Source organism: Salmo salar, chromosome ssa03 (genome assembly GCF_905237065.1).
Source record: "Salmo salar chromosome ssa03, Ssal_v3.1, whole genome shotgun sequence".
Taxonomy (NCBI): domain Eukaryota; kingdom Metazoa; phylum Chordata; class Actinopteri; order Salmoniformes; family Salmonidae; genus Salmo; species Salmo salar.
Window position 1 is genome coordinate 52,999,261 of NC_059444.1, and position 21,913 is coordinate 53,021,173.

The following is a 21,913-nucleotide window of genomic DNA, read 5'->3' on the forward strand; positions in this document are numbered from 1 at the left end:
CCTACCAGAGGCGGACCGGCAGATCTGTGGCTAAATCGAGGGCGCCTACTGTGCTGGCCAATTGGATACCTCAAATCACCGTGCCAACAGCTTCGAAGACCCGGCTACAGCAAAGTTTGATACTAGCCAACTTTAGATTTCATGACTTTTAAAAACATGACCAGAAAGACTGTCAAATAATACAGCAAATAGCTGCTGTTTTTATGAGTAAGTTTTGATTCGGCACTGTAAACACTGTTTTTATTCATCACTATTACAAAATATAAAACGGAAGCTGCAATGGATGAGTAGACAAGTATCGATAGCCCAGCGTTTGTATTATTATTAGCAGCTTGTGTCTATTTTAATATCAAGGAATATTTCACTTTCTCTGGTCAAAGGAACAACATGAATTTGTGCATGAGGCAGATGAGATGCGGCTCGAGTTTCGCCATCAGGTGGAAGACGGTGTCCGCTCTATGCTCAGTCTAACGGGAGGAGAGGAACCGAAGGCGAGAGCAGTGACCGTCAGAGGCGGACCCTCTGCTGCTATCTCCCTACCTCCGCTGAGACTAATGCGGTGTTGAAAACTGGGAATTTGTAAATCTCCGACTTCAGTGCGTTCAAGACAACTGCGTTCTCGGGGAAAAAAACGAGATCAGACTGGGAATAAATAGGTTTGAACGGTCATCCAACTCGGAATTTCAAGTCGGAAAACTCAGGCATCTTTTCTAGAACTCCGACTTTCCGACCTGAATATCGCTGATGTCATGATTTGAACTCGTTTTTCTCCCTAGTTCCCAGTTGTCTTGAAAGCACCATAATCATGACGCAAGGTACATCAGTCCGGTAAAATAAAAAAGCAAATTATTGAAATTTATGCTCAGCTATGCCTCGCAAGTGCTACGCCAACTTATCTGTTTTATTATCAAAGCTTGTGTTTGAAATATAATATGGTCTGAGAAGAACATCGCTGGCATATATAGCCAATATGCTGTGTTAATGTATTAGGCCTACTGCACAAACCTCATTCCCACAGAACTGTTTTTATTAGGTTAATATAAATAAAATGTAAGTCATGTTTAAAGGTTGGTGACCACTGGTGTAGTTGATTGAAGTCTTCTTATCCCGTGTGGATCCACAGACAGTATTAAATTAATCCTGTTAGTGTCTTTACAACGAATCCTTCTCAACAACCGATAGAGTTCAGACTGTTGACCAGTCAGGTCAAGCAGCAAGTAACCTAGTGGTTCGAGCATTGGGCCAGTAACCAAAAGGTTGCTGGATCGAATCCCCGAGCGGACAAGGTAAAAAGCTGTCGTTCTGGCTCTGAACAAGGCAGTTAACTCACGGCTCCCTGGTAGGCCGTCATTGTAAATAAGAATTTGTTCTTAACTGACTTGCCTAGTTAAAAAAAGTTTTATTTTTAAAAGCAGGTATAGTACTATGGTGTAGGCTACTACTATGTGCCCTAATAGACCAGCGGGGAGCTTAAAATGTTATGTACCACATACACTACCACCTCCCAGTAGGGCTGAGCGGTATACTGTATTTTACGATACACCAGTATTGATGCATGGACCGGTTTGGGTTTTTACTTTACCTTCCATAACGGTATTTTAATGTTTGGTTTGCTAAATGTGATACGCCGTGTTCAACGTCCATTTTTATAATTTACTTCGCTACTCGAGTCATCTCTCTCCCTCCATGCCGCTTTCCACAGACCTAGCCCCGCTCCCTGTCACTCAATGAGCGCATGTGTTGTCCAGTCTGCATGGTCAATGCAGCGCATTGCAACAGTGTTGTTTTCGCTTTGCCTCTTCATATAAATCCAGTAGTATTCTACAATTACACTTATTAGTTTATGTTGCTTACATCTGCAAACAGCTAGTTTGTCTGTTAGCAAGTTGGGCCTAAATCTTGTTAGCCGCTAATGCTAATCGCTAGGCAGCTAGCTAATAAATGTACTGAGTCAGAGCAAACATAATTACTTATACAGCCTGATAATACCAGTGATGGTATATACCTAAATCAGCATTTTGTTTGTGCAACAGTACCTTCTAAATCAAAGAGGAACACAAGAAGCATTCATGTGTTAGCGACATGAACTAGCCAAGAGAAAACACACAATGTAGCCAAAGATTATAGGGTCCCCTAGGAAGCAATTATCAACCATTTGGTTCCTAAAAAAACATTTGGTTCCTACCCTATCACACTAACTCCTCCCTGGCATTTTCATGTCAAACAACACTATTCAAAGTGCCCACTATCATATTCTAACTATAGAATTAGAATAGTCATTCCATGATTCCAACATTTCTCCTAAGTGTTTTGCTCTAAATCACAAGTGAAATCGCTATTGCAACATTTGGTTCAAAATAAGTTTGAGATTGTTTGCCCATATCGTGCAGCCCTACATGTCAGTGTGGAAATGATCTCAAATGACTGCAGGAAATGCAGAAATTTATGAACATGCAAAAAAATATATTTTGGGTTGAAGTTGAATTCAACAGTATAAAACAATCAGAATGGAGAAGGACCCATTGAAATCACTTAGAATGTGCTGCCACCCTGAGGTCATGCACTATTTATAAGGACATCTTAGAAATGTTATAGTTTAAAAACATTAAATACCGTCAAAAATTTTTAAATTGCGTGATATGATATTTTGGCCATATCGCCCAGCACTACTTCCCAGTAACATGGGCTCCCCAGTCTTTATCCCCAGTCAAGTCAAGCAAGTGTACTACTGTTTACCCCTAACCTTCTTAATGTCCCGGGGGAAAGTTTACCAGCGGGTGGTTTAAAATGGAATGTACCCCCGTCCACATCGACTACCCCACCCCTTCTCAACGCTCTCTTTCCATATGCCTCCCAGTAACGTCCTGCCCCTCGTCCCTGACACATAACTATGGGATGAACCGAAATATCTCCTCCTCAGCAAAATTCCACTCAGGCATAGGCGTCCCACTGAAGATCCAGGGGTCCAGTGAGGTTAGAGTAAATATGTCTGGATTGAGCGCTGTCCTGTGGGGTATACGAAGTACGCTAGATCTACTCAGGGCTAGCTTCACCTTACTACGACGGTGGATATTGCGCGTCCACCTGCCGCTAACTCTAGCATGTTGCACATGGCTAATCAAACGCCGAACTCTTCGTTGAGACAATGTTGAAACTTCAATCCATTGTCGAGTCAGTGCCACATTTTCATTTGTGCCGTAATTAAAATGAAAGAAAAGTTATCTTGCAAATTCAGCAAGCTATGGTGTGGAATAGGCTTCTATTAGCGCCAACTTTATTTTATTACTTATCATTAATGCTGACTTTGGTTTGCTTATCAATGCACTCACCTTTTTTCCCCCCCCACTCCTATTAAGTCATACTGTGCGTGAAGCTTAAAATGTATTCAGTCATTACTACATTTGCAAAGTGATATATTTGAACATAATTTTTTAAACACACAAAACATTTGATTAATATAATATTGAATCAGTCTTCCTCAAATCATGGGGACGATGATGCAATCTTTGCAAGAGGGAGGCAATCTGATTTCAATGGTTCTCAACTCATGGTTCAGACATTTCATTCAGGGTAAGTGGAATTAGCCTGCCCAGGAGCTGGTTAGTTCTGAAGGATTTGTTGGCATAGAGATTTACCTGGCTAAAAGGTGAGCCACTTTCGTATGACCGGTTATCCCAAGTTGACCAAAGTTGCCTTGTTAACTCCTCAAACCTGTTTCGTAGGATACCCCTCGGGTGAGTGGTTTATGTGTCAGGGGGGGGGTAAAGGTATGTTCTTTCACATGGAACATTCCTGGGAACGCAGTTGTTACCCACACAGTTGTTACTCTATCCCTCACATGCATGTACAGTACCCACCACCTACATTGCATCATCTCCTCTCCCATACACAGTCCACACATGCATACTAACCCTAATCCATAGCTAGTGTATCTCCTTTCTCACACACTCAGTTCACAGAGCATTTAGCTCACATTTACAGATATCAAATCAACTACGAGAGAGAGTCTAAGACTTCGTGGTCTGGCGTCCACTTATGTGGCGCTCCTAGTTATGTGTTGTGCTATGTCCCACTGCCCAGCCCCCTTCACACTCATACCCTCAAATGCACACATATTCCTTGCATGCGGTTCTCTCTCTCTCTCTCTCTCATATATATATATATATATATATATATATATATATATATATATATATATATTCTGGAGCCCCATGGGGTAGATTGACACTTTCATGTACTCACATCCCGATTAGCCTTGGAGTCTACTCACACACACCATAGAAAGTGTGTGTCATACCTCCCTGAACCCCACCTCTGGGCCTTCAGCCAATATGCTGGACAAACACATATGCACTTAACCCTCCATGTCAGGACCCATTGATTCTGTGCAGTGTGTGGCTGAGTCGCAGTTCTACACCCTTTTCCAGAAGTGTACTTGCACTTTTCCCATCATGTTTTTAAAAGCACATGATTGGTGTAAGCATTAGCTGGAGTCAGTTTCCACCATTGTTCAATCGATATGAGAAAGAGCAAGTGTACAGTTTGGTAGAAGGGTGGAAAATGGGGATGCAGGCTCTGTGTGTCTAAGTTCAGAGTGCGTTCATGTAATCAGTCAGAATTAAGAGTGCATCAGTCGCATTTGACAGATTAAGGCTTAACTGCATTAGTCAAATTAAGGGTTTATATCTCATCTCATGGTCCTTTAAACCCATTACAAAGAGACAGAGTAGTCCCGGGTTCAAACGCTTTCGGATTAAAGAGTTGAATCTTAAAGTAAAAGTGCAAAGAGCGACGACGTCTTAAAATTAGACACATTCACCAGCTTTTGATAGTCTGAGCCCGGATTCATAAAGCACCTCAGAGTAGGAGTTCTGATGTAGGATCATGTCCCCCCACAATCTTATTCATTAGGTGCTAAAAAGCTAAACTGATCCTAGATCAGCACTCCTGAGAAGCTTTATAAATAGGGGCCCTGGTCTGCAACAGGTCTAAAAACCCAAAGCCATAACCCAATTCAGAACATGAAACCGTAGAGACGGCTTGCCGACAACGTCAGGAAAACGATGAGCACGCTTCAACGGGGAAGAAGTCTGTGTGTTGTGACTATGACAAGAAGCTGCCACGTGGGGAATTGTCAGTGGCTGGTTTCAGCTAGTTCCTGATACCGTGGTCTTGTTTTAACTGATGTCACGTCTATGCTAATATGGCTCAAATTCGCTAGGTAGCTAACCAGCAACTGTAACGATGTATTTAAGAGACAAGTGCTCATTGTGCACATTAGGTTTTCAATAAACATTGGAGACGAAACATAGTTTACATGTCAACAATCTAAGCCAACAAAGTCTGTTTTGCCCCATAGTTTCGCACGCGTCAGCTTTGTTGCTAAACAACCAACCCGTCTATTGAGGTTACAAAACTGTTCAAAGAACCCAGAATGACATTTCACATCACATTTAAAAAGAGAAGCAAAGCAAGACGCAAAATGCTATACCAATTTCTTTTAGACTTTATTATTCCATTTTAAATGTATGCATCTCAAGTGGACAATTTACATACAACCCATAGGCTCTCCAGGAATTGTCTACCAATGGTTGTACTCAGCCACGGTGGGAGCAGAGCAGGGGTACAAATCGGAAGACACCATTTAAGCTTCGAGGGGGGGTTGGGGAGGGAGGTAAGAGGTGGAGGGTTTCTGCCAGGTGCCGAACACCGCCACTATCATTCAGCCCAGTGCTCGTTGTGCAGAAGGGAATACTGGGAAACATGGAGGACTCAATGCAGTGGACCTGGAGAGAGAGTGAGAGAAAGTGTGCAGGAACAGAAAAGAGAGGAGGTAGAGAAATTAGTTTCAGTCATATTGACTTAACATCTGCCTCCCTGGCTAGTGGATAGACTGGCTGGCAGACCATAAGCCAGGTCCTGCAGGCTATTCAAATCAAATTTTATTGGTCACATACACATGGTTAGCAGATGTTATTGCGAGTGTAGCGAAATGCTTGTGCTTCTAGTTCCAACAACAACTACCTAATACACACAAATCCAAGTAAAGGAATGGAATAAGAATATATACATATAAATATATGGACGAGCAATGACAGAGCGGCATAGGCAAGATGCAGTATGTAGTAGATGGTATAAAATACAGTATATACATATGAGATGAGTAATGCAATATATGTAAACATTATTAAAGTGATTAGTGATCCATTTATTAAAGTGGCCAATGATTTCAAGTCTGTATGTGGGCAGCAGCCTCTCTGTGTTATTCAATTCACATTCCATGAGTGTGCCCCTATATTCAGCGAAGCATTTCCTGTGGCATTACAGGAAGTCCATTACTGGACAAAGAAAGGTTGGCTTTAGTGTTTTAGGAGTCTTATCAGGACACAGCGACCCTGCATATGAACTTACCTTTCCTGTGAGTCTAGCTCCTCCCCTCCTCACGACGCCTCCGCTGCACTCTTCAGACAGGCTGCAAACGCCTCCATCAGATCCTTACAGTCACCGCCCTCCTTCACACTGCAGAGAGAACACAACCACATGGTTAGAACCTCTGAGGTGGGGGACCTTGGATCCTCTCCTCCAATGCTAGTAACAGTTTGACAGAGATCTTTGAAGCATTTAGATAGGTTGGCATCGAGCTCAGCACCAAATGATCCCTGTCAACTCAACTAAAGTTGTTTTGGCGTCAAGCCGTCAGCCCTGAAGTGTCCTGGTCCTACCCTGTCCCAGTATGACCTTTTCTAAACAATGTTGGCATTCCTCAGATTGAACCAAGTCAGACTGGTCATACAGACAGACACTGCCCTCACTAAAAGAGTGAACTGGTTACATAGGTAGAGAGTGTTGGCAGACTGGTTGAGGGAGATTATTTCAGGAGCTCGGCACCAAACAGCGGGCAGACACTGACACAACGCATTAGGGTGATGGCGCGAAAGGGAGTGAGGGAAGAGAGGAGGGCGGCGGTGGAGAGAGAGCGATAGAGAGAGGGATAAAACCATCTGTGAGGGAGGGCAGACATCAGGGATTGCGTGACGACGCAAAACGGATGACGAAAAGTATGGGTAGGAGGGAAATGGTCAGAGACGGCAGGAGGGGATGGATTGACTGACGTGACTGTCTGCAACCCCACACTACCTCACCATTCTCCAGGGGGCATTTCCGGGTTCACCCCCCCCCCCTTTGGTTCCATGCCTCATCCCCTTGTCACTGGGCTGACCTCTATGATGTAACTCACAGCTGGTCTCTGCAGATTAAAAAGGTTTATGCAGCCGGTTGCTTGGGGGGGGGGGGGGTTGTTTGTGAATCTGTAGTGTGTGGGGGGAAGTGGTGGGGGGGAAGTGATGCAGAGGCAGCAGAGATGACCCAACAGCAGCACAGAGGACCTGGCCCTGAGGCTGTGTGGCCAGATAATCCATCCACCATAAACACCCACTGCTTTTACCACAGAGAGGAAGCGCTAGATATGATTGGACCAAACCTACTATGAGAAGCAGGGGGGGGGGAAAGAAAAGCCAAAACAGGCAGCCATTTTAATAATGAAATGACATTGAACTGTAATGGAGGGAGGGAAGGGAAAGAGGGATGGATAGAAACACATTCATTCTGCCACTTGTGGGTGCCCCACAAATGTAGCCCGGGGCCTCGTCAACCAACCAAACCAATTAGGCTTTGTTATGTAATGCTGCCTGAACAGAACAGAACTCCCCTGTCTGTCTGTCTTCAGCTCCACACAAATGAATGGAGGAATCCTTTGTGAATGAACCAAGGGGATAACTGTACTGGTTTGAATATACTGTACATAAAAAAATATTAGTTTCAAGTTAACATCTTGGGATTGAGTGATCAACATGCAAGAGTCATCTGCCGCAGAGTGTTACCTCTGGGCATCAGAGAGGTTACAAAGGCAGCGAATTGGTGACATCACCGTGATAGCGATCACACAACACGAGGGGGGTGGGGGGCATCAGTCAGGTTACGGCACCGCCGCCATGTTGGCATGGCAATGGGCACCGACCACTTTAGAGCGCATCACAGAGCAAGTTAAAGAGGGTAGGGATAGGGTGGCAAGGGCTGGGTTTGTATGGGAGGAGGATGACCGATCAGGTGGTTGGACTGGTGGAAACAATGTCTTTACAATCAGGAAATTAAGATGTGAATTATTTAGGGCTGTTGGCCGGCCACTAGCTGTGCGTGGGTCAGCGGTTTGTTTATTAGCAATAGCTAATAACCCGCCCAATTTAGATATGTTTCTGCTTATAATTTCCAACATTTTGGTAGACTATTTGTAAGTCAACTTGTCTGTAATTAGATACATGCAGCATCTCTTCTGTCATTATATAGTTGAAGTCGGAAGTTTACATACACTTAGGTTGGAGTCATTAAAAAGTTGTTTTTCAACCACTCCACAAATTTCTTGTTAACAAGCTATAGTTTTGGCAAGTCGGTTAGGACATCTACTTCGTGCATGACACAAGTAATTTTTCCAACAATTGTTTACAGACAGATTATTTCACTTATAATTCACTGTATCACAATTCCAGTGGGTCAAAAGTTTACATACACTAAGTTGACTGTGCCTTTAAACAGCTTGGAAAATTCCAGAGAATTATGTCATGGCTTTAGAAGCTTCTGATGGGCTAATTGACATCATTTGAGTCAATTGGAGGTGTACCTGTGGATGTATTTCAAGGCCTACCTTCAAACTCAGTGCCTCTTTGGTTGACATCATGGGGAAATCAAAAGAAATCAGCCAAGACCTCAGAAAAATGTTTGTAGACCTCCACAAGTCTGGTTCATCCTTGGAAGCAATTTCCAAACACCTGAAGGTACCACGTTCATCTGTACAAACAATAGTACGCAAGTATAAACACCATGGGACCACGCAGCCGTCATACCGCTCAGGAAGGAAACCCGTTCTGTCTCCTAGAGATGAACGTACTTTGGTGCGAAAAGTGCAAATCAATCCCAGAACAACAGCAAAGGACCTTGTGAAGATGTTGGAGGAAACGGGTACAAAAGTATCTATATCCACAGTAAAATGAGTCCAATATCGACATAACCTGAAAGGCCGCTCAGCAAGGAAGAAGCCACTGCTCCAAAACCGCCATAAAAATCCAGACTACGGTTTGCAACTGCACATGGGGACAAATATCGTACTTTTTGGAGAAATGTCCTGTGGTCTGATGAAACAAAAATTGAACTGTTTGGCCATAATGACCATCGTTATGTTTGGAGGAAACAGGGGGAGGCTTGCAAGCCAAAGAACACCATCCCAACCATGAAGCACGGGGTTGGCATCATCATGTTGTGGTGGTGCTTTGCTGCAGGAGGGACTGGTGCACTTCACAAAATAGATGGCATCATGAGAGAGGAATTATGTGGATATATTGAAGCAACATCAAGACATCAGTCAGGATGTTAAAGCTTGGTCGCAAATGGGTCTTCCAAATGGACAATGACCCCAAGCATACTTCCAAAGTTGTGGCAAAATGGCTTAAGGACAACAAAGTCAAGGTATTGGAGTGGCCATCACAAAGCCCTGACCTCAATACCATAGAAATTGTGGGCAGAACTGAAAAGTGTGTGCCGAGCAAGGAGGCCTACAAACCTGATTGTTACACCAGCTCTGTCAGGAGGAATGGGACAAAATTCACCCAACTTATTGTGGGAAACTTGTGGAAGGCTACCTGAAACGTAGCAATTAAACAATTTGAAGGCAATGCTACCAAATACTAATTGAGTGTATGTAAACTTCTGACCCACTGGGAATCTGATGAAAGAAATAAAAGCTGAAATAAATAATTCTCTCTACTATTGTTCTGACATTTCACATTCTTAAAATAAAGTGGTGATCCTAACTGACCTAAGACAGGGATTTTTTACTCTGATTAAATGTCAGGAATTCTCAAAAAACTGAGTTTAAATGTATTTGGCTAAGGTGTATGTAAACCTCCGACTTCAACTGTATGTTGCCCTAGAAGACTAAATAAATCCTTGCTCACCAGAATGTCATAAATCAATATAATGAATGCTTCAATCTAGTTGACATTGGTAAAGTTCTGTCATCTCTGCATCTTTTGCAGAGCAAAGATGTTTAGGGATCGGGGAGAAAATACAATTAAAATATTTAAAAAAGAGAAAGATTGTGCAAAATATCCAAATCAGCTGTTTGATCAGTTTCAAGGAAATATACTGAACCAAAATATAAACACAACATGCAACAATTTCAAAGATTTTTCAGAGTTTCAGTTCATGAGGAAAATCAGTCAATTGAAATAAATTCATTAGGCCCTAATCTATGGATTTCACATGACTGGGAATACAGATATGCATCTGTTACTTACAGATACCTTTAAAAAAAATGGGCCTCAAAATGGGCCTCAGTATCTCATCGCGGTATTTATGTGTGTTCATATTACCAATCGATAAAATGCAAATTGTGTTAGTTGTCTGCAGCTTATGCCTGCCCATACCATCACCCCACCGCCACCATGGGGCACTCTGTTCACAATGTTGACATCAGCAAACCGCTCGCCCACACAACGCCATACACATGATCTGCGGATGTGGGGCCGGTTGGACGTACTGACAAATTTCCTTAAACGTAGTTGAAGGCGGCTTATGGTAGAGAAATTAACAATCAAATTTCTGCCAACAGCTCTGGTGGACATTTCTGCAGTCAGCATGCCAATTGTACGCTTCCTCAAAACTTGAGACATCTGTGGCATTGTGTTGTGTGACAAAACTGCACATTTTAGAGTGGCCTTTTATTGTCCCCTTAAAGTGGCCTTTTATTGTCCCCAGCACAAGGTGCACCTGTGTAATGATAATGCTGTTTAAATCAGCTTCTTGGAACCAACACCAACAATTGACATGTTCCCTTTATATTTTTGTTTAGTGTAGAAAGCAATGAAAATAACCCAACATGTTTCTGATAAGATTTCAGTTCGGCTTGGATGCATATTTTGTGAGATTAGTATTTCAATCAGCTTTTATGATGCTGATAAAGACAGCATCTCTACAGACTGTATCTAACACATTCTCTCAAGAAGCTAAAATAAATAAATCATATCTCTCCACTCCTGTTACCGAATATACATTTTGCCTACATTTGGTTTACTGCAAGAAATGCTTAATTCTGCAGGAGCTAATATTAAGGCTATGTAAGAGGTTATAGACCTATAGTCAGTATCCAGATTTCAGTTTCCATTTAACCCATCTGAACAGTAGCCTTCAGTTCCCTTGACGTGCCATAGGCCTATTTAAAGTCCCCATCTTTTGACTGTCAAATTTGTATAGTGCCTCACAATCAAACAGCATCCACTTTTACCACTTCACCAAATCTTTCCCTTGTTAGTGTCCTAAAGGAACTCCTGCTCAATTCTGAGTATCAATCAAGTTTGCAGAACTCAGACTAAAAAAAGCATTGGTTTGGAGTAGAAGTCAACTGATAAATTAGGGGCGATTTCAAGTTTTCATAACAATCGGCAATCGGCCTTTTTGGACGCCGATTATGGCCGATTACATTGCACTCCACGAGGAAACTGCGTCGCAGGCTGACCACCTGTTACACGAGTGCAGCGTCAAAAGGACCTGGTGGCTGCAATGAGCCAAGGTAAGTTGCAAGCTAGAATTAAACTTATCTTATAAAAAACAATCAATCTTAACATAATCACTAGATAACTACACATGGTTGATGATATTACTAGTTTAACTAGCTTGTCCTGCATTGCATATAATCAATGCGGTGCCTGTTAATTTATCATCGAATCACAGCCTACTTAGCCGATGATTTAACAAAAGCGCATTTGCGAAAAAAGCTAATTCGTTGCACAAATGTACCTAACCATAAACATCAATGCCTTTCTTAAAATCAATACACAGAAGTATATATTTTTAAACCTGCATATTTAGTTAAAATATATGCATGTTAGCAGGCAATATTAACTAGGGAAATTGTGTCACTTCTCTTGCATTCAGTGCAAGCAGAGTCAGGGTATATGCAGCAGTTTGGGCCGCCTGGCTCGTTGCGAACTGTGTTTCTTCCTAACAAAGACCGTAATTAATTTGCCAGAATTGTAAATAATTATGACATAACATTGAAGGTTGTGCAATATAACAGCAATATTTAGACTTAGGGATGCCACCCGTTAGATAAAATACGGAACGGTTCCGTATTTCACTGAAAGAATAAACGTTTTGTTTTTGAAATGATAGTTTCCGGATTTGACCATATTAATGACCTAAGGCTCGTATTTCGGTGTGTTTATTATAATTAAGACTATGATTTGATAGAGCAGTTTGACTGAGCGGTGGTAGACAGCAGCAGACTCGTAAGCATTCATTCAAACAGCACTTTCCTGTGTTTGCGAGCAGCTCTTAGCAATGTTTGAAGCACAGCGCTGTTTATGACTTCAAGCCTATCAAATCCCGAGATTAGGCTGGCAATTCTATAGTGCCTATAAGAACATCCAAGAGAGAAATAGTCGACGTGTCATAATTCCTATAACTACAACCTAAAACTTCTTAACTGGGAATATTGAACCACCAGCTTTCATATGTTCTCATGTTCTGAGCAAGGAACTTAAACGTTAGCTTTTTTATATGGCACATATTGCACTTTTACTTTCTTCTCCAACACTGTGTTTTTGCGTTATTTAAACCAAATTGAACATGTTTCATTATTTAATTGAGACTAAATAGATTTATTTACATATTATATTAAGTTCAAATAAAAGTGTTCACTGTTCATTCAGTATTGTTATAATTGTCATTATTACAAATATATAAAAATCGGCCGATTAATCGGTATCGGATTTTTTTTGCGTCCTCCAATAATCGGTATCTGCGTTAAAATCATAATCGGTCGACCTCTAATTTGGAGTATTAAAGATAATATGGTGGACAGTATCTGAATTGGGCTTCAGTAGTGAGTGCAAACTGTATATATAACGTATATAACTAGGCAGTCCAAATGGAAAATAAGGTATGCTTAAAGAAGGGCACCAAAGAGGGGGGAACCATCCAGACCAGTACACTAAAGAAAAGAGAGTAGGGACACGGAACCAACATCATCCAGTTTGTGAGCAGCACCCAACATTTAAACAGCTTTGAAGTTGGTTACTGAGCCTGTCTGAGTGGGGAACTAAGAGTGACCGAAAGTCACCGCACGGTGAAGAGTTCAATGGCATTGGGACGCCTGCGAGTGAACAACTATGGAGGGAACTAAGGGAAGGCCTACAATGACAGGGATATCAGTCTAGGACCAATACAAACATTGTCTGAGTCTCAATTTGTTCACTGGGCTCTGGTCAAAAGTAATGCACTATATAGGGAATAGGGTGTAATTTGGGACAGAATAATTATCTATGGAGCAGAAGGAGAAGAAAGATCAAAGCTATGATAAAAATAAAGAAAATAACTGCGAATGAATTGGTTGGTTTCCAGTTGGCACTCTGTTGTAGCTACGGGGTCTCGAATTGCATTGACAGTGCATACCATCCAAGTAAACCATACTTTCATTCAAGCAGAGTAAGCAAACACGTCTACATACAAGCCATCGGCCAGGGTCTGTGTGGAAGGCTAGAGTGTTGGCTGACAAGTTACACACAGTTAAGGAAGACTACCAAAGTTACCACAGAACCACATTTCAAAGTACACAGCAGGACCCATACAGGTAGTAGACATCCTGTAACATTTGAATGTTTAAAGCGGCCGTTAGTTATCCAAGTCATACATTTACGTCTAACTTTTACGTCTCCATGTCCTGACTATGAGCTACACTACATACCGCGGGTAAGTCAATGCAGGTTCTAGAATGTTAAGGCCGGGGGTCGCAAACTGAGCTCAAAGTACTTTCCAGAGGATTGTTTGGCCCAATACCAAACTGACCTCTAGACCCTAAGGCATGTGTACTTATGGATAACCGAGGATTATACAGGTGTAACCAACAACATGAAATTTGTTTGAGTTTGAAGCCGTCAAGGTGACCCCTCCAACTAATCCACGTCTTTCTAGGTGACATGTCAGGGCACGCCAAGCCAGCCAAGATGGCCGCAGTCAGCTGTGCATCGTGTGAGGCCGTTTCAAAAAATATATACAGTATGTTTGCAAGTTCCAAGGGAAGTCGGCAACATGATCATGATCTACGGCCATAGGACAGGACATGGTATCCTGGACGTTTACACACCAATCCATGCGTGACTATTTGGGATTCACGAGTGGAAGAAATACATTGTCCTGGTATACATTACTCAGTCAGCCCTCTGGTACAGCTAGCTACGCTGCCTTCAGCAGGTCCACTGCCATCACGTGGACCAGGTTACAGGATACAGTACCATTTGGGCTCGTCAATGACAAAACCCCAAGGACCGTGAGGTTAACAGTAGAACCCTGGCCTGTAGGTTAACAGTACAACCGTTGCCTGTAGGATTAACAAAGTGTCCTGAAAAATTGCACCAATACAGCACAGGGCCCTTGACTAATTTTCAAAGTAGATGTGATTTACTGTGGCATAGACCAAAGTGCTGTACACTGTACAAAAAAAATATAGATAAAAAGAAATTGCAATATATGCCCTGGACCCAAGTGTTGAGAAAGCCTTCATCTAGTTTCTAATGCAAAATGTACAAATTATAAATGCTGAGGTAAAGGGCACTTGATGCAAAGTGAACTATACTAGAGGCCTACAACGTGCATCAACCCTACACTCCATTCATAAAAGGTGCCATACCACAAACATAGGGAACTTAATTCAATGACATTCAATTCACCGTGACTCAAGACCGCTATAAGGCCCACTGAAAATGTTACTAAAACAAAACTTTACATCCAGCAGCCAACATAGGCCATCCCTAGCATGCCCTGCAAACTACCACCCCCTAAACCTTTATCTCGTCCCTCACACCCATTAGGCAGGACTTATCTGGCCTATACAGCCTGGGACACTCCAGGGCCTAGCCCTAGCCCTAGCCTATCCTAGCTCCAAACCCTGCAACAACACATCAAAATACAACACCAAGGGTCAAGATGCATCTTGGTTTTGGTGCAATGTCAATGTGAAGATTGACAGAGTTGAAAACCGCCGAAGGCTAGAGTAGACACGTTACATCAGCCATCGAACCGGGCTTTGACATTGCACTGTCATTGAGCCCTCACACACACAAACACAACCATCCAGGTTTCCTGTGTCTACGCATTTCTAGAGATAAAACCAGCAATAATCTCACTCTGCACTAATCTTGCAGAGGGAGGACAGAGGAGGGGGGGGGATGTGCACACCTGTCGGGACAATGAAGCAGTGAGTTAGCGACGGCTAACGCTCACTCAGCGCTGTTGACACAGCAAGGCCAGGGAAGCTGAGCGGGGACAGACATTGCAACATAACGAGGAGGGGGGGGCAAGCGAGCGGGAGAGAACATGACGTAGGCAAATTCCCTGCCTTCGATCAGGCGTGTGCGAGAGAGACTGCCGTGCTTTGACCCCCAAGACCCCTACGTGCGTACCCCCATTACACTACAATAGGACCCCCCACCACAACCGACAGTTTAAATTCAGTTACATTTAGAACATTGGAATTGGGATTCTTCCATCACCGTGCACTGCATTACTCAACTGTTCCACCATTTTATCATGGCGCAACACAAGGATGCCACACGACATCAGCTCATCATGCACCGCTATAGCCTACCTCTAAACCTGCAAGTGACGGGGGGGGGGAGAGAATTCCACTAGCTGCTTCAAATAAACACAAACTCAACACCGAAATCCACTTGGATACACTGGGAACCTCCAAGTGAAATGCACTGGAAGCACTGCGGCTTTGCCATGTCCATCCAATGAGTTGGAAGCCATGGATGGACATCCCGGAGACGTTGGTCCCGGTGGCAATGGAGGACACAAACAGAGAAAACCACATCCGTCTGTACGGACACTCACCATTTGTCCAGGTCCGCCTTGATGCTTGCACATGCGGCAGGGACGGGGGCCTCAGCGGGAGCGGCGGTCTCGGAGTCTGACATGTCTGTAGAGTTGCTGTGTGTGGGAGTGTCTCCTCTGCACGCCTGTGGGTTGAGTGTTCCAGAGAGAGAGGAAGAGAGTGAGAGGAGAGAAGAGAGCAGAGGAGCGTGTTAGTGGGAGGGGCAAGTGAACACATGAGGGGAGGGGACAAAATGTAACGGGGCAGGACACATGTGAAAACAAGGGTCAGCTCAGTGACCCTGACAAAGTTCAGAGGGAAAATAAATCAAGTGGAAAGATGGAGTAGAGTGGAGAAGAGTTCAATAGACTAAAAACGACACTTCAAATATCATGAAATGCCAAATGGATACCCTAAATGTTCATGTAGGCCTACAATTCATTCACCAACGATGTGGCAGTTGGCAACCCATACCAACAACCGTCTATTAAAGCAGCGGACAAAGCAAAAATGATATTTTTGTGCGCACTTCGCCACAGATGCGCACGTTTTGGGGCCCGTGCGCGCACACGAATATGGAGCGCTGAGCGCAGCAGAAGGAAAGTAATCTAAATCCATCAAAGCGAAAGGATCCCTGCACGCCCCATGGACGAGTGCCACCTACTGGCCTGTTATAGAAATGACGCACCCACTGTAGTAATGCCTGAAAAGGTCACCCCAAATAATGATGGATAACGCATACATCAGTTGGTAAGCAAAGCACGACTCATACAATTAGCCTATAGCTAAGCTCGAACGCTCCCATTTCCTCGGCAAAGGCGGCAGTGTCAGTGAGGCCCAATTCGCGCCCTTGCATGAACAGATCTATAGGATTCTCAAGGGCACGGACATACAACCGTCATACAAGTTGTTATCTTCAAAAGGCTACCGGCAGAAGTCAGTGCCATAGTTTGATAGCCAATGTTCAGTAACCATAAACGTGTTTATAGAACATTAAGTAACCAAACCATTATCTCCCCGACCATGTTACGAACACATCTAATATTAGCCGAGCCTGGGCAAGGTTGCGCAATAAATCCAGATGAGTAGCCTATATCAAAGTAGACTACACATGTACGGGGAGACTACGGAAATTAATTTCAGTTCGTGTTCAAACTCCATAGTAAACTTTCATAAAACTGTCATTCTTTGGTGTTATATTACTCTGTATTTGTCATGTCACTTTTCCTTGTGGTTGTGAAACCCTTAATATATATTTTTTAATTGTTCATAAAAAAAACTGTGGCAATTAATTCAAACACACTACTTAAATGCTACACTCCAAGGAGGACATACAGCTAGAAATACCATTATTGCACGGGGTGTGCACATTCTGCTAAGCAAAAACCACAATCGTTTTAAAAATACACAGGCTAATAGCATTGACTCTATGTAGGCTACTACACAATTCGAAACGCATATTTAATACATTTACTGTCAAGCATTTGCATTTTGGCAGTTGTCATTGAGACCAGTCACATAAACTAAATGCCTAAACACATGAATGTGGCATATGGAGCACAGGTAACCCAAAAGCCTAAACACAGGAATGTGGCACATGGAGCACAGGTAACCCAAAAGCCTAATCACAGGAATGTGGCACATGGAGCACAGGTAACCCAAAACCCTAAACACAGGAATGTGGCACATGGAGCACAGGTAACCCAAAAGCCTATACACAGGAATGTGGCACATGGAGCACAGGTAACCCAAAAGCCTATACACAGGAATGTGGCACATGGAGCACAGGTAACCCAAAAGCCTATACACAGGAATGTGGCACATGGAGCACAGGTAACCCTTTTGCAAACAGTCGATTTAACAGTTTTTTTTTTTTTTACCGAAATATTCGCGACTCAAAAAAGAGGAATGGCGAATAAATCTCAAGTCTAGGGCCTACTTGTGCATATTTCAGTAAAACAGGTCAAACCGCAAACATTTCCCAACCCTTCATCCAGGATGTCTTACCTGATCCCCCTGTAGTCAGTATCAACAAACGCTATCGGCTATGCTTTATAGGCTACCCGATCGAGACCCTTGCATCCCCCCAACACACCAGCAACCAATTACAAGTAGTGATGGGTCGTTCGCGAATGAGTCAGCTCTAAGAGCCGGTTCTTGTAGGTGAACGTTGGGAGCCGGCTCTTGTAGGTGAACGTTGGGAGCCGGCTCTTGTAGGTGAACGCTGGGAGCCGGCTCTTGTAGGTGAACGCTGGGAGCCGGCTCTTGTAGGTGAACGCTGGGAGCCGGCTCTTGTAGGTGAACGCTGGGAGCCGGCTCTTGTAGGTGAACGCTGGGAGCCGGCTCGCATATCAGAAGAGCCATATCTATTTATAAAAAGATTACAAAAAATTATGAATAATCAAAATATTTAAATGAATAGAATGAACTAATTCAAAGAATGAAAAAAGAAATAAAATAATATAGGCCTAAATGCTCAAGCGCACACACATTCATTCTGACTGTCTGCTCAGACTAACAGCCTCACCTGTTGTTCCTGTCAATCAGACACGCAGTGTCAACCAATGAACCAAAGATGCGTGAGGGAGGGCCGAGCCAACTCACTCACAGTCACACACTTAGCAGCCGAGGACAGAGAGGAAGGACAGCTGTGAAAACAACAGCTGGAAAATGAGGGAAAGCAGAGTAGCATTTGGATGCATTTTAATAATGTAGACAATGTTAGAGCACAGTGTAGAATTTTCCAAAACACATTCTCATATAAAGCCGGTTCTACGCACAACCTACACCGGCATATGTGAACTGTGCACCCAACTGTGAAGCTAACTGTAGCGGAGCTTCGAGAAACTAGTGGGCCTGCTAGTGATAGTGGTGGAGCCTGCACCTCCACACATGGAGATGTATCCACTCAGTCAAGTAGGCCTACTCCGAGACCCACAGCAACACAGTCTTCTATGGACCAGTTTATACCAAAGTCTATGTCTGTAGCAAAACAAGGCCAAATTGATATTGCATTGGCTAAAATGATTGCCACCGATTTCCAGCCATTTTCGATCGTGGAGGACAGAGGTTTTAGAAATTATAGCAATAGTCTAAATCCAATGTATAAAACCCTTTCAAAATCACTTATTCCCCAACTGTACGAGAGCACACAGGCTTCAGTGCGGGAAAGAGTCCTGAAAGCTACTGCAGTTTGCCTTACCACTGACTGCTGGACATCAAGGGTAACCACTTCTTACATGTCGGTTACATGTCACTTCATTGAAGATTTTTCGATGTCTAGCTGTCTTCTGGACTGCTTTGAGTTCAGCGACAGACACACCTCAGAGAACTTGGCAGAGGAACTGTTGAGTGGCCAGAGAATGGCAAGTAGATGGAAAAGTGGTCTGTTGTGTAAGCGACAATGCAGCTAATATAACCAAAGCCATGAAAATGTTCAAATGGGCCCATCATCCATGTCTTGCCCACACAATCAACCTGATTGTAAGAGATGCTCTGAAGGTGATGAAGCCCACTGTGGACAAAGTGAAAGCAGCTGTGGAATACTTCCCCAGGGGCACAATAGGTGCTGAAAAACTAAAGTCTACACAACGCCAGATGGGGATGCCTGAGCTGAGGCCTAAAGAAGACTGCACTACAAGGTGGAATTCAACATTTAAATGTTGAAGCAGTTTCTTGAGTCAAAGGATGCCATCATCTCTGCATCTCTCTGCATAGTGGCCGCATCCGTTCCTTCTGAGAAGGTCTTCTCAAAAACGGGACAAATAATTACTGAGAGAAGAAAACGCATCAGCCCCTCAAAAGTGAGGCAGCTTGCATTTCTGAACGCAAATCTCTCATGAAAGCAGAATATGGTCAGCATTGCTGTGTGCTGCTGGTTATAACATGACAATAAAGAAGAGAGAGAAAAGAGGGACCAGTTTAATGTTTTAAGTGGGATGCTGCAGTTTTGCACATTATTTATTTTTCTTTAATGTTTTATTTTATTTTATTTCACCTTTATTTAACCAGGTAGGCTAGTTGAGAACAAGTTCTCCTTTACAACTGCGACCTGGCCAAGATAAAGCAAAGCAGTGTGACACAAACAACAACACAGAGTTACACATGGAATAAACAAACATACAGTCAATAATACAATATAAAAAGTATATATACAGTGTGTGCAAATGAGGTAGGATAAGGGAGGTAAGGCAATATATAGGCCATAGTGGCGAAATAATTACAATATAGCAATTAATCACTGGAGTGATAGATGTGCCGAAGATGAGTGTGCAAGTAGAGATACTGGGGTGCAGAGGAGCAAAATAAATGAAATAAATAACAGTATGGGGATGAGGTAGTTGGATGGGCTATGTACAGGTGCAGTGATCTGTGAGCTGCTCTGACAGCTGGTGCTTAAAGTTAGTGAGGGAGATATGAGTCTCCAGTTTCAGTGATTTTTGCAGTTCGTTCCAGTCATTGGCAGCAGAGAACTGGAAGGAAAGGCAGCCAAAGGAGGAATTGGCTTTGGGGGTGACCAGTGAAATATACCTGCTGGAACGCGTGCTACGTGTAGGTGCTGCTATGGTGACCAGTGACCTGAGATACGGCAGGGCTTTACCTAGCAAAGACTTATAGTTGACCTGGAGCCAGTGGGTTTGGAGACAAATATGGAGCGAGGGCCAGCCAACGAGAGCATACAGGTCGCAGTGGTGGGTAGTATATGGGACTTTGGTGACAAAACAGATGGCACTGTGATGGACTGCATCCAATTTGCTGAGTAGAGTGTTGGAGGTTATTTTGTAAATGACATCGCCGAAGTCAAGGATCGGTAGGATAGTCAGTTTTACGAGGGTATGTTTGGCAGCATGAGTGAAGGATGCTTTGTTGCGAAATAGGAAGCCGATTCTAGATTTAATTTTGGATTGGAGATGCCTAATGTGAGTCTGGAAGGAAAGTTTACAGTCTATCCAGACACCTAGGTATTTGTAGTTGTCCACATATTCTAAGTCAGAACCGTCAATAGTGATGCTGGGCGGACGGGCAGTGATTGGTTGAAGAGCATGCATTTAGTTTTACTTGCATTTAAGAGCAGTTGGAGGCCACGGAAGGAGAGCTGTATGGCATTGAAGCTTGTCTGGAGGTTAGTTAACACAGTGTCCAAAGAGGGGCCAGATGTATACAGAATGGTGTTGTCTGCGTAGAGGTGGATCAGAGAATCACCAGCAGCAAGAGCGACATAATTGATGTATACAGAGAAAAGAGTCGGCCTGAGAATTGAACCCTGTGGCACCCCCATAGAGACTGGCAGAGGTCCGGACAACAGGCCCTCCGATTTGACACACTGAACTCTGTCTGAGAAGTAGTTGGTGAACCAGGTGAGGCAGTCATTTGAGAAACCAAGGCTGTTGAGTCTGCCGATGAGGATGTGGTGATTGACAGAGTCGGAAGCCTTGGCCAGGTCGATGAATACAGCTGCGCAGTATTCTCTCTTATCGATGGCGGTTATGAAATTGTTTAGGACCTTGAGCGTGGCTGAGGTGCATCCATGACCAGCTCTGAAACCAGATTGCATAGCGGAGAAGGTTCGGTGAGATTCGAAATGGTCGGTGATCTGTTTATTAACTTGGCTTTCGAAGACTTTAGAAAGGCAGAGTAGGATAGATATAGGTCTGTAGCAGTTTGGGTCTAGAGTGTCTCCCTTTGAAGAGGGGGATGACTGCAGCAGCTTTCCAATCTTTGGGGATCTCAGACGATACGAAAGAGAGGTTGAACAGGCTAGTAATAGGGGTTGCAACAATTTCGTCAGATAATTTTAGAATGAGAGGGTCCAGATTGTCTAGCCCTGCTGATTTGTAGGGGTCCAGATTTTGCAGCTCTTTCAGAACATCAGCTATATGGATTTGGGTGAAGGAGAAATGGGGGAGGCTTGGGCAAGTTGCTGTGGGGGTTGCAGGGCTGTTGACCGGGGTAGGGGTAGCCAGGTGGAAAGCATGGCCAGCCGTAGAAAAATGC

The 21,913-nt window shown here is 43.5% G+C and overlaps 1 long non-coding RNA gene across 1 annotated transcript; it reads right to left on the bottom strand.

The window, feature by feature from the left end:
* Nucleotides 1-5,490: 5,490 nt before the first annotated feature.
* Nucleotides 5,491-16,242, bottom strand: LOC106600939 (uncharacterized). Its single transcript, XR_001327918.2, has 3 exons — nt 15,940-16,242; nt 6,412-6,519; nt 5,491-5,786 (listed from the first exon to the last, which is right to left on the bottom strand). It is a non-coding gene; the product is annotated as an uncharacterized lncRNA (long non-coding RNA).
* Between the last annotated feature and the right edge of the window lie 5,671 nt (nt 16,243-21,913).